General features: G+C 45.5%; 1 long non-coding RNA gene across 1 annotated transcript; it reads right to left on the bottom strand.

The window, feature by feature from the left end:
• Positions 1–13,874: 13,874 nt before the first annotated feature.
• On the bottom strand, positions 13,875–16,857 carry LOC309641520. Its single transcript, XR_014252658.1, has 3 exons — positions 15,907–16,857; positions 14,654–15,484; positions 13,875–14,504 (listed from the first exon to the last, which is right to left on the bottom strand). It is a non-coding gene; the product is annotated as an uncharacterized lncRNA (long non-coding RNA).
• Between the last annotated feature and the right edge of the window lie 286 nt (positions 16,858–17,143).

Below are 17,143 nucleotides of genomic sequence, written 5' to 3'. Positions count from 1 at the left end.
AGTAAGGAACCGGAAGTAGAAGCAAACACGACTCTTGTAGAAATTCCTTAGAATGGTCCTTGTACCCTACTCCCCATCATCCTCTCCACCCGCCCAGCATCTCCCTTTTATGAAACTGAGGCAGGGAAAAAGTTCAGGCATTTTTCTAAACCTGCAGAACTGCTAAGGGATTTGAATCCAAACAGAGTGGTTCCAGAATTTGTGTTCTTAGCCATTGGACAAAACTATCTCTCCTGCTCACTTATGGCTCCTAGGGGTACACCAACCACACTGCCCGCCTAAATGGGTAACTGCTTCTTTCCAGCAGACTGTACCTTCCTTACCTGACCCAGCTGATCTGATACACTAAGTGCCAATGAGCCCAAATGAGCACAAATTGCCCCTTTCAATTTATACTTTTGGACAGGGGCCTTCTGGAGATGATGTCTTTCCATGAACTTACTTCGACAAACCCTTTTGGAGTATGGACCCCATGAGGGATCTATTAAAGATTTTCTCAGGAGAGTTTAATTTTGCCCTTCCCCTCATCAGCCTGGTGTGTGATGAATAATAACACCCTGTGCCCGAGACACACAAAACCTCGAGATCACTTCTTCCCTCTTAATCCCTTACTGAAGCATCGGATGCTGAGGAAACGTGGAACCCATAACTTTGTGGTACCTACATCCTAAGCACTGTGCCAAGGGCCTCACATATGTTATCCTGCTTAATAGTCATTACAGATGAGGAAACATTGGCTCAGAGAAGCAATTACATGTTAATGATCTTGCCAAAGTTCTCCAGCTAGAAAGTGGCTAAGAAAGTTGGGATTCAAAACAAGTTGGGTTCTAAAGCTCTTGCTTTCTTTTTCCTTTTCTTTCTTCTTTTCTTTTTTTCCCCTCCCTTCCTTCCTTCCTTCCTCTCTTTCTTCCCTTCTTCCTCTCTTCTTTTTTTTCTCTCTTGAATTATCCTAAGCTCTCTCACATATATTAGCCCATTTTAGGATGGAGGTCATCCAGGATGGATGGCTGAAGGGATACCACAGAAGGAGGACGGAGGTATATGTCAAATTCACCAAGCGTTATTGAAATTTGAGTACAGTGAAGGCTAGACTAGCAACTGGAGATGTTATATAATTTAAAACTTCCCCTGTTTCTTAATATATTTGCTCTCAAAATTAGAGGAATCAAACAAGATGATCTCTAAAGTGTAATGTGGCCATGCAGGCAGCAGAAGAGTGAGGGGTTGGAAATACCTAGAGTCAGGACAGACTGTCTTTTGTCCTCAACCTAATCAGACACCAAAAAGATAACAAAAAGAAAGATGAGAAATGCAGAACATAAGTTGCCACAAGTTCAATATTTCCCAAAAGTCTGTCTTTTGCAAACCACATAATGATTTTCCCATATACACATATCACTAAAACTATTATAAACTTAATTTTTCTTTAAATTGATTAATTTGTTTTATTTAATTAAATGGATGTTTTCTTTTTTACAAAATAATATTGAACTATAATATTCATGCAGAGAAGTGCCCCGATGATAAATACATGACAATAAACTTTTGAAAAGTAAACACTGATGTAATTATCATCCAAACCAAGAAATGATCACTAATACTCCAGAAGCTCTCATTCTGCCTCTTTCTAAGCACTACATTTTTTTGTCCTCAGAGGTAATCACTATCTTAACTTCAAAAACCACAAATTAGTCTGGCTTCTTTTAGAAACTTATTGAAGATGAAATTAGATATTATGCAATCTTTTGTATCTTTTTTTTTTTGTTCATTTGTTTGTTCAAAATTTTGGTAGCCAGATTTTTCTGTTTTTGCATGCAGCATTAATTCATCAGTTTCACTTGTTATAGAGTATTTCATTGTATAAATACACTACAGTTGATTTATTTCTACATTTGAGGGGCATTTAGGTTGTTTCTAAAATATTGCTACTGCATTTTGGCACATGTTTTTGGGGCCAAAGTGCAACATGCTTCTGTTGAGCATATACTTTAAAGTGCAATTGCTGGGCCAAAGATAATTATATGTTCAACTTCAATAAATACTTACATAATAGTTTTCTAAAATGATTGTACCTATTTATGTTGCATAGATTTACTAGAATTATTCTTGGATACAAATGTTTTTATTCTATTGGAAAGGTATTTTTTAGATTTCATTTTCTAATCATTTACTGCTAATAAATAGATTTTTTGTGTGTGACGACCTTATAACTACTGATCTTAGTAAATTCACTTTTGAATTTAAATAGATTATCAGGATTTTCTTTTGAAATTTATACATACACAATAATGTTATCCATGAATAATGACAAGTTTATTTCTTCCTTTTCAACCCTTATTTTTATTTATTTGTTTATTTATTTGTTTATCATCCTGAGTATGACTTCCAACTAAGCAGATAGCCTTGTCTTGTTAATGTTCTCAAGGCAAAATCTTTCAATTTTTCACCATTAAATATGTTGTTTGCTGTAGGTTTATAGGTAGGGGTGTGTGTGCGTGTGTGTGTGTAGATGCCTTTTATCAGATTCAAGAGATTTCCTTCTATTCCTAGTTTGCTACATTTGCTGGTTTCATCATGAATGAGATTTGAATTTTATCAAACAATTTTTCTGCATCTATTAAGATGATCATCTTTTTTCTTTTTTGTTCTCTTCACGTGGTAAATTGCATTGATTGGTTGTCAATATTAAGGCAATTTTGCATTCCTGGAATAAACAAAAATTGGAAATGACTTTATACTTTTAAAATATCCTGGATTTTACTTTCTAGTATTTCAAAGTTTTTGCATCTATATTGGTAAGAGAGACTGACTTATACTTTTTTTTCTTCTTGTAGTGTCCTTTTCAGGTTTTAGGCTCATGAAACAATTTAGGAAGTATTCCTTCATTTTAGTCACTGATAGATTGTGTGTAAAAATGATGTTATTTCTTCGTTAAATACTTACAAGTGTTCATTAGTGAAGCCATCTAAGCCAAGAGAGTTCTTTCAAGAAGGTTTTAAATTTCAGATTCAAATTCTTTAAGAGATATAGGAATAGTCACATTTTCTATTTATTCTTATATCATTTTGGGGAATGAGTGCTTTTTCTAGGAATTTGTAAACTTTATAGAAATTTCCAAATGCATCGATATAATTTTGTTCACAATGTTCTTTCCTTAAATATTTTTATTTAAATTCTTAGAATCTGTGATTCTTTTCATTCTTGATATCAGTATTTTGTGCCTTCTATAATTTTATAGATTAGCTGTACTAGAATTAATTATAATCTAATATTAATTAGATTAGTCATTTATAAAGACATTTGAAAGGAACAACTTTAAAATGTATTCCATCAATAGTAATTTTATTTTCTCTTTCATTCATTTCAGGTCTTATGAGTATTGTTTTCTTCTATGTTACTTGCATATAATTAGCTCTTCATTTTCTAACTTCTTGAGATGATATTTAGTTAAATGATTTCTACCTTTAATTCTTTTCTAATATATATATTCAATGCTACATATATTTTCCTTTAATCATGGCTTTAGCTGTATCTTACAAGTTTGGTCATATCATATTTCATTGTCATTCAGTTCAAAATATTTTATAGACCTTGCAATTATTTAATTTATGAGTTATATAAAAGTATGTTCCTTAATATCCAAATATTTAGGTGTTTTCTCACTGTTACTGATTTCTTAGCTTTACTGGGCTGTAGTTAGGGAAAATATTCTGTATGATTTTAAACCTCACAAACTTTTTGAGACTTACTTTACGAATCGGCATGTTGTTAATTCTGTTAATTACTACATGTCCACTTGGGAAAAATTTCTGGGTGCAGAGTTTTAAATATTTGTTGTCAGTAAGTTCAAGTTTGTTTACCATGTTGCACAAATCTTTTATAACCTTAATAATTTTTTTTGTCTATTTGATCTACCACTTACAGAGAAAGATGTATTAAAATCTCTCACTATGATTGTGGATATGTCTATTTCTCCCTTGTGTGTGTGCATGTGTGTGTGTGCTATATTATATATGTATAATATATACATGTTACTAGGTGCATGGAAGTTTAGATTTTAGTGTATGGAAACTTAATATTTTTAAATGTCCCTCTTTATTTCCAGTAATGAGTCTTGCCTTATTCTCTATTTTACCTGATATTAATAGAGTTACACTACTTTCATTTTGAAAATATTTTCATGGTATATGTTTTATAATCATCTTGCTTTTAAAGTTTCTTGGTATAATCGCCATGTAATGTTTTTTTTAATCCAGTTTGTTTTCTTTAATTGAGGTAGTTAGATTACTTTATTTCAATATATTCATTCATAAATATATAAATAGACATATTTGGGTCTAATTCCCTACTACCTTACTATTAGTTCTCTCTCACCTGTGCCATGTTCCTTTCTTTTCTCTTTTCTGGCCTTTTTTGGAATTAATATTTTTCCCAAACCCCACATTAGCATCTTCATTTGCTATATTCATTTTGTGGTTATCATGGAAACTACAACAGGTCACTCTGACTTATTAAAGTTTAATATACATTAGTACTTATATGGCTTTCCAAAGAACACAAGAACCTTGGAACTTTTATCTAGTTACAGTGTCCTGCCTTTTGTGCTGTTTCTGCCATAACTTTAATTCTACAAGATATTTTGTGGTTCCATAGTGTTAGTATTCATTCACATTTGCCGCACATTTAACTTTTCCTATATTTCCACACTTTCATATGCAGTCTTTTTCCTCATTCAGGAATAAGTCTCTTTAATATTTCCTTTAGTGCAGCTCTTCCAGTAATGAATTATCTCAAATTTTCATTATATGAAAATAATTTCACATATTTTTCAAGGATACTTTTACTAGCTAAGGAATTCAAGATTGACAGTTCTTTTCTTCTGTACTTTGATATTCTCTTGTCTTCTGAGTCCCACAGTTTCTGTTAAAAAGTCATTGATAAGTCTCATTACAATCGAAGGTAATGTGTCTTTTCTCCCTCTGGTACTTTTACTTTTTTCTGTTTGTCTTCAATTTCCACAGATTTATTGCGGTGTGCCAAGTGTGGTTTCCTTTCTATTTATCTTGTTCAGGTATGCTGAACTTCTTGAATATGTGGGTTGGTGTCTTTCATCAATTTTCAAAAATTCTGGACCCTTAAATCTTCAGATATTGCTACTGCACCATTTTCTATTTCCTCTCTTTATGGGACACTAATCATATGTGTATTAGATCTTTTCTCTGTGTATCATATGTTCTTACATCCTCCACAACATTGTTTCAAGGTAGTCTTATGCCTGAATTTGTCCAGTGACTTATAGCTATGGAGGCAGTTGATTCTAATTCTGGAAATTCTGTGTGTCAGAACTATCACTTTGTCTTGACTTAAAATTTGCACCCCTGCAAATTCCATTCATCCATCCTAGTTCTATACTTTGGGGTCTTCCATAACAGCCACATTTTTAAAATTTACATCATGACCTTCTAGATATTGGGGTCTTTGCAACTCCTGTTTATTGGGTGGCCCTAAGCTCCTGAGGTCCGTAATGCCAATAACAGATATTGGTGTCAGCTCTTTTACAAAGAAGCAATTAGGATGTAAATAGGAGAGCAAAGAACTTGACCCTACGTTTTACTGATAGCTTTATTGCAAGAAAAAAATAAAATTAAAAATTCTACCAAAGAAACATTCCCTTAGCAAAGATAGATACTTTTGCTGTCATTAATACAAAGGAAAGAAGATTTTTTTAAAAGATTCATTCAGGTGAGAATCTTAAAAGGTTATTTATAATGTTATTGAAAAATAGTTGGTCTAATTAATCCTCTCTTCAGAAAGGGCTGACCTTATGTCATCAAAAATAGGAAAGTGTCCATTCCACTTCTGAAGCTGTCTTTTAACCTCTATGTGATTGAAACTCTTTTCCATTTCCTACTGAAACTTTGCCTGCTGCGTGTTAAGTTAATTTTCTCTTGTCTTGCCAGTAGTGCACAATGGGAACAAAATAAAGACAATGAAATATTAGAATAAGTGGAAGTAAATAATGAAATAGAGGGAAGAAGTAAAGGTAAGGAATTAGAGGGAAAAGGGGCATTTCCAGAAGGAAAGCAGGAGTTGTGTCTATTTCCTGGGGGTTGTATAGACAGAGCAGATGAAGAACAGCATTCTAGGAGTCATGAGTTTGGGTTCCACACTCTCACTGACAAGTCTCGTTTTTTGCGTGCTCTCTGGCTGGTCCCTTCATTATCCTGAGTCTTGATAATGTTCTCTGTAAAATGAGCAATTGCACTAGGGGAATCCCAGGCACCTCGCAACTCTGAAAGAACTTAAGTCATTCATGCATTGATGCTACATTGCAGCCAGTCTGTTTTCCAGTTTGAGATACAGAGTGTGGACCAGTGATTCATACTGTAAATCTCCTGCCAGTTATGAGTCCATTCCCATCTTAACCATGGATTCCCTGCTAACCCTGGGAAAAATACATGGTTTGAGGTTTATTAATATCCATGTATGGAAAGAAGACTACTTCCAACTTTGTCATATATCTCTTTTGTTAACTTTATTTTTTAAATGTCCATTAAGTCAGTGGGGGGAGATCGATACAGGTGGAAAGATAATCACTGTCATCATTTGCAAAGTTATTCTTTCTCTTTGCGCCACAGGAACTAATTTCTAACTTTTGGACTCATCGTTGAAAACTTTTGGCAAAGGACCTTTGAAGCAGTGGGAGAAGGACCAGTGGAATTCTCTTATCCTTGTTTGGAGGCAGAGAGGCTGGGCATGGTGGAGCAGTAAAATATAAATCTGATGCCTCATGATTACTTTGTTGGCAGCAGCTCCAGACTTTAAAGCTCATTCACAGGCAGGTTTTGGCTGCTGGCTTGCCTGCTGTGTCTGAGCTCTAAGTGGCATTCAAGTCTGGGTCTAAACTAAAGGAGGAGACGTTTGCATGAGTGTACTTGTGACTGGATGGGATTCAAAGGAAACATATGTAACAATACATCAGTTGTCCATAATGTTCTAATTCAGCATTCTATGGTTTTGGAGTGGAAATTTACAGACTTATTAGAGACTCAAGGCTCAACTATTTTCCTGTATGTCTTGATGCTGTCAGCACTAATAGTTTGGATTAGAGGCCTTTTAATCTTTGGAGCAAAGCCAATGGCCTGCCCCCTTGGAAGAATTTCATAGTAACCCAGCACTGCATGGGTTTGTCCTGCTTACTTGGGGGATTTCTCTTACCCAAGGCTGGCATGTTGTTATCTAAGCTGTGTCCTGGCAAAGAGACCTGCTGAGGAGCTGGGAGGGTGCTGAAATCAGTCTTTCTTCCAGGTACCAAGTCACTGATCTGGAATGAGTTCCCTCCATCTACAGAGGCTCACGAGGGGCCGGGCCATGGATGGACTTGACCCTGCTGTATCCTATCATCCTGCCCTAGGATGACCTTGAGCCCAGGAGAATTAACCCTACAGATATTGCAACCCTGATACTGCTGGTCTAGGCCCTGGACCAGAGGCAGGAGACCTAACTCACATCTGAGCTCCTCTGGGTGATCCTAGGGAAGTTGCTCGTCTTCTTCTAGGCCTGTTTCCTCATCTGTAAACACACCACCCTCTCATGGTCGGATGGTGTAGAGGTTGACAAGCGGTTAGGGTTCAAACTTCTGTTTTGCAACTCTTTCACTACCTAGGTATCCTTGGGCAAGTTATTCTTTACACCTGAATATTTTAAATCAATAAAATGGAGACAATAATCGTATCTACTTCTTATATATTATTTAATCCTTAGAAAAACCCTACAGGTTGGCACGATTATTATCTCCCCTTAACAGATTTTTTTAAAATGAGGACTACGAAGGGATAAGCAACTTGCCTAAGATCACACAGGAGCTCAGACATGCACCAGGTTTTCTGTCTCCTTGTCCAGTTCTAGGACACGTGATATACATATATCTATAACATATGAATACATGCTGGTACAGGTACATGCATGTATATGTACATATATATATATATACACACATATATGTGTGTATATATATATACACACACATACACACCCACGGTGCTTAAAAAAGTACCCGGTATATAATGCTAATATTATTAACAGTACCTGGTACCCATTAAGCACTCAATAAATGTTACCTATTGTTAATAATAATAATAATAATAATAGTAAGATGATGATGACGATGACAATCTGTAAAGAAGGTTCCCACCTGCTACAGTTCTCCCTGCGCTGGGAGTTTATGGTTCTATGGGACCCCAGCTTGGGTATTCTTTGTGGCTGGAGCGTTACTTGCATTCTGAATGGGGGCCTGAGGCCAGCCTGCTCTCAGGGTGGGAACAGGGGCAGACCTTACCGTGAATGGACTGGTAAATATAGCAAAGCACCGGATGCGTGCCTGCAGGGGTGTGTCTGTATATATTTGTGTGTGTGGAGGAGAGAAGTGGTTTGTAAGCTTATTTTAACTTGAACTCGGCTTTCCTTGGCCCCCAAGAACTGCTAACATCCCTTTTGAGTGTTTCATGGGAAGTCTGGGCACAAGGTCTTTAAAAGAAAGGGCTCAGTGATTAGTTCCCCATCCTTGGTTTTGTAGACTGCTGGAGAGAAGAATGTTTTCAAGGAGACGTGGACAACAGGATGAACCTTCCTTGCCCCCCACCGCATTCTGCACATTTTGAGCCTGTCCTTTCGGTGGTGAATGAGGATTGGTCTTGGGGGCGGGAGAATGGATGAGGTGACCTTTGCTGGGTCACCCAGCCTGGAATTCTGAGGAGAGATGTACAGGAAGAGAGTACTCATAGGACATTTTATTGATGTCGCTGTCATACTCATGGCTGGACCGGACGGGGCTCCTAATTAGGAGTAAGGAGACCTGGGTTCCTGCCTTACTTAGCCTTAAATGCTTGGGAAAGCTGTACCTTTGGATTGTTATAGATTTGCCTCCTAGACTTTCCCCGCCCCTGACTACCCAGGAAGCATAGTAAAAGAAGGGTGTGGCCAGAAGACTTGTCTATTTCCTAATTCCATCCCAGTCCCCAACCAGAGGTAAATCCCCAAATGACTTCAACACCCAGTGGAAGGGATTGTGTGATGGAAAGGGCTCTGGTTTTCTAGTCGCCCTTCTAGACAAGAACCTGTATTTTGTGCCCTTTTGCCAGCAAGCCACGGAAAGTGCAAAAGGCAAGCTTCACTCTACGCTGTAGTAATGGGTAGGAACACTCCAGCCACAGGAATGAGCAACTGGCCAAGCTTTGCACAGAGAAGTCACCTGGTTGTGGCTTGGAACCAGCTGGAGTCTCACTGTCACTCGAATTACTGAAGGTGGAGGAGAGCAGATAATATAAAACTTCCAACTGTGCCCCAGTCAGTGTGTTTTTTATATTTTCGTATTTATATTCCCCGTTATACAAGAAAGTGAGGCCAAGTCCCTTATATACATGGTAAAACCAAGGAGCTGAAAGTTCAGTGAATTCCCTGAGCTCACAAAGTCAGTGACAGTGTTGCTTTCTCTCTGCTGTTCCTGGATTCCCTGGATTGCATGTCTTTCAGGATGAACCAACATTCTTTCAGCATAAATGGAAACCTAAGCTCCTCCTACAACCTTCCATGTCCTCCCAAGCATTCATGGGTTCTTTAGTATCTAGACCCTTCCCCAGATGAAGCAGCAGTGAAAAGACCACCAGACTGGAGGTTTGGAAATCGGACATGGACCCTGTCCATTCAACCCGTGGACCCCAGCCTTCCCCTGAGGCTCACAGCCCTGCTCCAAGGGGCTCAGAGTCTATACTGTCACATATGCATCTGCATCTCTTGAAACATCCAAATTGACCCTGTTTTTCACTTCCAGCATTTGGTGATGTCTAAATACCCCTTGGAGGGCTCAAGAAACAGCTGGCTGGTGAGTGGGCATAGCTCAGCAGATGAATAGTTACTCTCAGCATCTGTAACTCTGCACCTGGACCAGGAGATGCTGGCTCACGTGATGAGGGGGATAGTCTAGCGAGTATTTTATTGTCTGAAGATGGAATTAATGGCAGTGCCATAGCTATGTCAAACCCAGCTAATAAAACCTTATGAGTTCTTACCCATGAAATATTTTGTTTATGTCACATGGTGTAATCGAAGGTTTTTTTTTTCTCTTTCTTCATCTCCCTGCCCCCACCGCCTTCCCTGCCCCCTTTGTCTCCTGAGGCCTATGCCCTCTGGAAGTGCATTAGTTACCTAGGAAACCTGCATGTCATTTTTTTTTATGCGTGGAGTTTGGTGCAACGTAAAGCTAATTTATAAGGTGGTGAGGAATTCATGTCATGACTGGTGAAATAGGAGACTGTATTATGATTTCTATGTCCACCTGTGTGGTAGGAATCCATACCTTCCCTCTATTATTCTGGGTAATTTTTTTTTTCTGGGTAATTTTTTGAAGCATAATTATGAATCTGCATGCTATCTCACAAAATGAGTTGATCAACTATTGTTCAGTGTAACTCATTATGTTGTTCAGTGTAAGCTCTAGAACATAATTAGCAAGAACAACAAACCGAGAACATACGAGGCGAGCTGTTGAGAGTTAAAGGACACTGGAATTTCCTTTAAAATGGGGAGGTGGTTCTGTTTTAGAGGCAGAGAATGAATAAGATGAGATTTTGAAATCCTTCAGCTATGTCTTCCATGCTCATTGAGGTCCATATTAAGAAGCTCTTAGAATTCTAAATATGTCCACTACTTCATTCTGCTGCTTTCTTTCTGTCTTTGTCCAAAGGGGAGAATATATACCCATGGAGCTACATTAATGAAATGTTTAAAGACAGCTTACAAAAAACAGGACAGTCTTTCTAAAGGCTGATCCACCCCCAGTGGGGTGGTAGGGTTTCAGTGCAAGCACCGTTAGATTGGGAGTTGGGGCTTACGTGGTACCAGGCACTGTGCTGGGTGTTTTAAATAAATAAGTTCATTTGATCCTCATAACACTCCTATGAGGCTGGCACTGAGAAGCTCAGCACCTGCCCAAAGACACACAGCTGTGAAGTGAAGAAGGCCGCATGAAACTTGGGTTTGGATGAGTCCAAAATCCCCTCTTTCAATGAGTCGTAGCTCCTGATCTGTTACCAGGCTTTTTCTATTTCCCTGGGGAAAGTCACGGTCAGGCTGGAGCCTCCGTTTCCTCAACTATTCAATGCGAGATGAAGACACAGAGGCTCAGAGAACATGACCTCTGGGATCCCTGCTCTGCCAGACACCAGTGCTGATAACAGCAAAGCCACACTTTCTCGAGACAGAAATTTTAGGGAAGACCTGGGCACACAGCTTCTGTGGACAGCGGCACCTACTTTGCATAAAAGAGTAATGCCTCACGCAGGACTCTTCAGGACCTTTGGGCAGGGTCGCTAATGGGCCTGATGTTCACGTGGGTGTGATGTTAATAACGCTGTGGTTAGGACCTGTGCAGTAATGGGTGGGCAGTGGGGAATCTTTTGAGTGCCAGGAGCCAAGGGAGTGCACGGTCCTCCCTGACCCTTAAATTCCCAGTCCCTGTGCAAACACCTTTTGCATTCACTTAATTGTTTCACAAACAGAGACTTTCAGGCTCCCCTGGCAAAGCAGCAGTCTGAGTGAGTCGGGGTGGGGGGGGGGGAACAGGGTAGGGCCCAAGAAAGGAGTCATGGGCATCCTGCCAAATTCTCCGAAGTGCCCTCCAGCCGCAGAAGATGCAACCTGCGAATATTTGAGGGTCTTATGTGGTGTGGAGGAGCAATCTCCAAGGCAGGAGGAAAAACAAACAAACAAAACAAAACAAAAAACAATGAGAGAAGACAAATGTTCAAGGCTAGCTAGCTGATCATGGGGAAAATCACCGCACTTGTCTTTGCCACGAATGGTCACAGAGGAAAGGGTCCTTGGAGGCCATTCGGCCCAATTCTCTTTTTTCCTGGGTCAACATGTCACAGTGAATTAACCACAGGCAGCTAGAGCACAGGACCACACGCTGGGCATCCCACCCCGCCAACACACAGTCTACTTAAGTCAAACATCGAGGCCATAAGTGCTGCTTTTTACAAGGGAAAGGCACGCTTCAGGCCAACGTTTTCATCCTATTTCTATTCAGTGTTTCAACCACAAAGTGGTGCTGTTGCAGAAGAGAAGGGTGGGCAGGAGGCGAGCTCTAGAAATTTGCTTTAGGAGAGAGTTTTACAACGGACCTCCAAACACCAGATCCAGTGCCCGCTCTCACAAACCACTTTCAGGAGGAGGGCCTGACACCCAGATGCAGCCAGGAGAAAAAGAAAGTTCAGCAACCTAAAAATACAGCCAACAGATGGACGGCCAAGGCCCAGGCTGCGACCACCACGGGCTCAACTTGGAGAAAGGGATCCCAAAACACCTAGTTCTGGATCGACTGCCCCGGACCCAGCAATGCCTTTGGGGCACGAACTCCCCAGCTTACTTCCTAGCTCTGTTCTTGCTTTAGCTGTCTGCAACACTCAGATCTGTCTCTATTTAGAAAAATGGATTTGCTTAGAAGTCACAATGCTCCGCAGTTCTAAAACGATTTCATATTATACACAATAATCTTTCCCTCTATCTTTTAAAAAAATACACCTTTCTACTCCTTTTTCTGGCCACCCTATTTCTCGATCACCTGGTCACTCTCTTGGAAGCCAGAGGGAGGACCTGGATATCAGTCTTTAGAGGGGGGAAGAGGACACTTAGCTCTGCACTAGAAAGGATAGCAGTAAGGAGAAGGCAGTTTGCCTGCTCCAGGAAGATTGTCTGAGAAGGGCCTTCCACAAAGGAAAGGGCCAGTGGCTCTCCATTTGGGAAAAAGTGAGCAAAGGGCATCTTTCGGCCTCTGCCTGTTCTCTCCTCTTCCTCTCTCCTCCCTCAGCCCCTCCCTCCCTTCCCCCCCCACCCAAGGCACCAGGCATATTTGGCAAGATTAAAGTGTCACCTCTCATATTACAAGGCGTATTGATTGCACGCAAAGACAGACCCACCAGCTCAGGACAAAACCCCCTCGAGGTGGGAAAGGCACAAACTTTTCCTGGGATCGCCTAGGTCCTGGCAAAACGCGATAGCCAGTCAGCGGCTGGCATCTGCAGAACAAATCGGTCTTAGACTCCACGCTGCCTCGTCTTCTTCTTTTTTTTTTCTTCTGACTTTTTTCACATTTAAGTTTGCCCCTCTCCCTTCCCCTCCTCCATCCATCCTGCTGGTGACCGAAGAGCGGCAGGCAGATCAGCCGGGACAGGTTTTTAACCCATTCCTCGCTGCAGCGGAGCCAACCCCCTCTTTCCTTGCAATCTTTGGGTTACTGGAGGACCTGGAGCTCCAGAGAAGAGCCCCTAGAACCTGGCCAGCAGAGCTGAATCTGGGGCCTGAGTCCGGGGCCTGAATCCCGCCTTTGACTGCGCGGCAGCGGGGGGTGGGGTGGGGGGATTGGGGCGCAAGTGCCGGCAGTGGGGGAGGGCAGGGGGGCGGGCCAGAGCAGAGCGAGAAAACCGGGACCCAGCAGAGCACGCCCAATCCAGACCTTCATGGTGCCGTGCTCCGGGCGGAGGGGACATCTCTGCAGCCTAATCTGGCCCGGAGGAGGACCTAAACATTTTGGCGCGAGGGCGGCACGGAAGGAGGACCTTACTCTCCCCAGGGACCCCGGGAGGTGCCGCCCCTTGGCCTCAGTAGGCGCTTCTGGCCGTTTTCCATGAGGCAATCTCCAGCAGCCAGGATAATGATGAGGCAGGTACAATCTACCTAGTACGCAGCCCCCCGCCTCCCCATCCCTTCCCACCTCCCCTCGGACCGGCAGCCTCCTCTCTGCGTCGGGTTCGGCCTGATCTGGTAGGTGCGGCGCCCTTATTTCTTGGCGTTTGACTAAATTCTCAAACAAGTCAAAGGAATTTGGATTTTTTTGTACTTGGACGCCAGCTGAACTGCTTATTAGACGCCCGGAATGGCAGGGCCCCGGGGAGAAGCGATACCTACTCACTCCCCTCCCCCAATGGCGCGCATGTCCAAAGGTCCTGGAAAGAGATGGGGTGAGGGGTGGCTGAGGTGGCAGGGAGGAAGAAGTGGGGGGTGGAGGGGGATCGGAGATGAGATCCCCCCACGCCACGACCCGGGGAGCGGGTAGGAGGAGGACAGGGGGGCAAAACTCTGTTCCGAGGCTCTGGATTTCTCATTGACCCCTCAGTGACATTTCCCCCCCCCCCCACTTCTCTTGATGGCAAATGGGCGAAAGCAAAACGCATTAACTAGGGTAAATTTAGAGAGACCGAGCTCACCGCAAGCGGGCTCTAATGGGCGGCTAAAGTTATCTCGAAATAAGAGATTTTGCACCCTGCACTCCCCCGTCCTTTCCTCGAATAAGCTAAGGGTGGGGAAGTGGGCGTCACTCCTTTCGGAGCGCTTAGAGAGGTTGGTCTGTCGCTTGGCTTTCTGCTTCCCGCGCTGTCTCCGCGTGCAGACTGGTGGGTGCTGGGCGGGCGCTCGGCTGCAGGGCCCGACCCTCATTCGGAAGGAAGGGGCTTAGAAGAAGTTGAAGGCTTCGTGGAGCGGGAGGCTCCGATTCATCACCCTCTCCCTTCCACGCTCACGCTCGCACAAACACACAAGCGCGCGCACACACCCGCCCTCCCCCCACCCCCGCCTCGTGCCCCCCCCCCCGACCCCATACCTGTCTGGCTTGATCCGCCTGGACCTCCTGCAGCGCCTTGGGTGCTGGTCCCGGAGTGGCGGGCACGCGGGGAACGGTGTCCCGGGACGTGCTCCGGTGGTGGGGAGCGGGAAGGACGGGCGGGTGCGCTTGGTAGGGGGTGGGGGGGCTCTGGAGCTTTAAGGGTCGAAGGTTCGGAGAAGTTCGCACATTCGACCCAAGCCTCCCGAGGCAAGGGGCAAAGAAAGGCCCTTCTGCTTTGTAAAGAAAAACCTTAGATGAAAAGCAAAAAGAAGATCAAAAAGAGATTTTTCAAGAAAAAGAACAAATAAGACAGACTGAAGGCATGAATGTGTAAAGTGCAGTGTGAAAAGTTAAATATTTCGTTTTTTCTTGGATCTCTAAAACGGAGATGGAGGGGCAAACTGAAGCCTACTACCAACTTGGAGGTTGGGGATATTTTTCTTTAAGAAAGGACAGGGGAGATAACCCTGTGCCCCCAGTGGCTCCCGACCCCAGCCGGAGGGGCGCTGGGGCGCAGGCTCGCGCGGCCGGCCGGGCGCGGGGGCGGCCGGCGCGGCGCCGAAGGGGTTAAGGCGCTGAGCGCGCAGCCATCTGGCCGGGTTGGCTGGTTATAACCGCGCAGATTATGTTCACGGGACTCAGAGTTGAAGGCTCTTCTCCCTATCGTAGCAGCTCCGCGCGAGGCCCCCGAGAGAGCCCGGCGCAACTACTTTCTTCCCTCTCCTTTCTCCTCTTTTTGTCCCCTGCTGGGGGCTGGCGGCGGCGGCGGGGTGGGAGAGACTTTGAATGACCGAGCTCGCGTCCACCTTTCTCTTCATGTCGACGTCCCTGGAAACGGCCACACGGATGCCATGGTCACTTCTGCCACGGTAAGGGGAGGCGGGCACGCTGGGCGGGCAGGTTCGGGGCCGGGGACCCGCGCGGGGCCCGGGCTCCGCACCCCGGCCTCACCCCATCGCGCCGCGCTCCCGCACTTTCCCCCGCTCGTGCCTTCCCGAAGTTTGCGCCCGGATCTGCCCAGGCCGAGGTGCGATCACAGCCCCCCGCCCGCCCCCGCGCACGGACACTCCTTCCCACCTCCTCCCTCCCGTGCCTCGACTGCTGGAGAAACCGCCCAATATCTGGGAAGTGATCGGGTTTAAGGGACCGGGATTGGAAATGGTGGGAGGGGGGCGCAGGCGAGGGGAAAGGGGGACGACGGAAGGGCAGGAAAGGGCTTCGGGAAAACCGCCGGCCGCTCACCAACGCACCCGTCTACTCCCGCAGGGAAGGCTCCTCGCGCATCGCGTAACAAAAGCGGGTGGCAGCCGTCTCCGGGGCGGCGGGGAGGCGAGGGTGCCGCCGTCGCTCCCCGCACGCGCCCCCCGCGCCCCGCTCGCCGCCTCGCCAAGCTCTCCGCTCTCCTCCCCCTCCCGGGCCGGGCGGGGGCTGGGGCGGGGGAGGGGACGCGGAGCTCCGGCCCGGGAGAGTCGCTTCCCAGTTTCGCGAGTTGAGACTCCGTGCGTGGCGTGGCTACCTGCTGGAGGCCCCCTGCCTCCGCTCAGAGCTTTCTCGGAAGCAGCCCCGCACCCCGGGCTCGTCCTGGCCGGCGGCCACCCAACCCTGGGTCTCTACGCAGATGCTGGAGCCGTGCGCGCGGCCCGCGCGTCTGGGTCGCCGCCGGGAGCGGCGGGCACGGGGCCCGAGCGGTCCCTGGGGAGCTCCTCGCGGTTCCTCCGGGCCAGCTCTGGGAATCGGAGGTACCGGGAGGCTGGGAGGCCCGGGGCCCGGCGCAGCTAGGTCGGACTTCAGAGGACCCCCAAGCACCAAATTTCTCCGTGGCCCCTGAGCTGGAGCTCGGGGTGGTCGACTCACACTCCGAAGGACATTTGGAACGCTCGGGAGTTGAAGATTCGGGAAAGGCGGGCCTGGGGTGGGGGAGGGGGCTCTGCTTGTGGCTTTCGGGCGCGAGTGGGTGCGCGGCGAGGAGACGCTGCTTCTCTGGGGGAGTTTGGCTGCTGCGTTCCCCAGAGGCACAGCACTGAGACCCCCGAGCCGCACCGGGTGAGGGCTGCTGACTAGTAAGGATCCCTCTCGCTGGATCCGAGGCCGGGGGCTTCCAGGTGGAGGAAACACCGAACTAGACAGCCTGCTCTCGACCTCTGGCGGCGGGCGGCACGTTCAGAGTCTAGCGCAGGCAGCTGCCTGGACGCAGCCCGAGCGCTGAGCTCGGAGCTGGAGAGCTGGCGACTGCGCGTCCTGGACTTGTTTCTGTGCGCGAGGAGCAGGGGGCGGGAGCTGGGGGTGGGGAGGGCGGGCTAAAAGGGGGTGGGTGTCACCCCGGGGACTCCAGTCGGTTAAGCACTGTGCTGGGCAAGTGCTCTGTAATGAAGAGATGTCCTCTCCCGCTCTGCAGAACGGAGAGCCAGAGGCACATCTAAACCCTCTGCCCCAAATGTCAGGATGGAGAAAGTTGGAACGGGAAGGAACTTTGCAATCGGTTCTGTT

The sequence above is a fragment of the Balaenoptera physalus genome (assembly GCF_965194825.1).
Source record: "Balaenoptera physalus genome assembly, chromosome: 13".
Taxonomy (NCBI): domain Eukaryota; kingdom Metazoa; phylum Chordata; class Mammalia; order Artiodactyla; family Balaenopteridae; genus Balaenoptera; species Balaenoptera physalus.
Note: the sequence above shows the minus strand (reverse complement) of the source record. Positions and strands in the feature narration are given on the sequence as shown.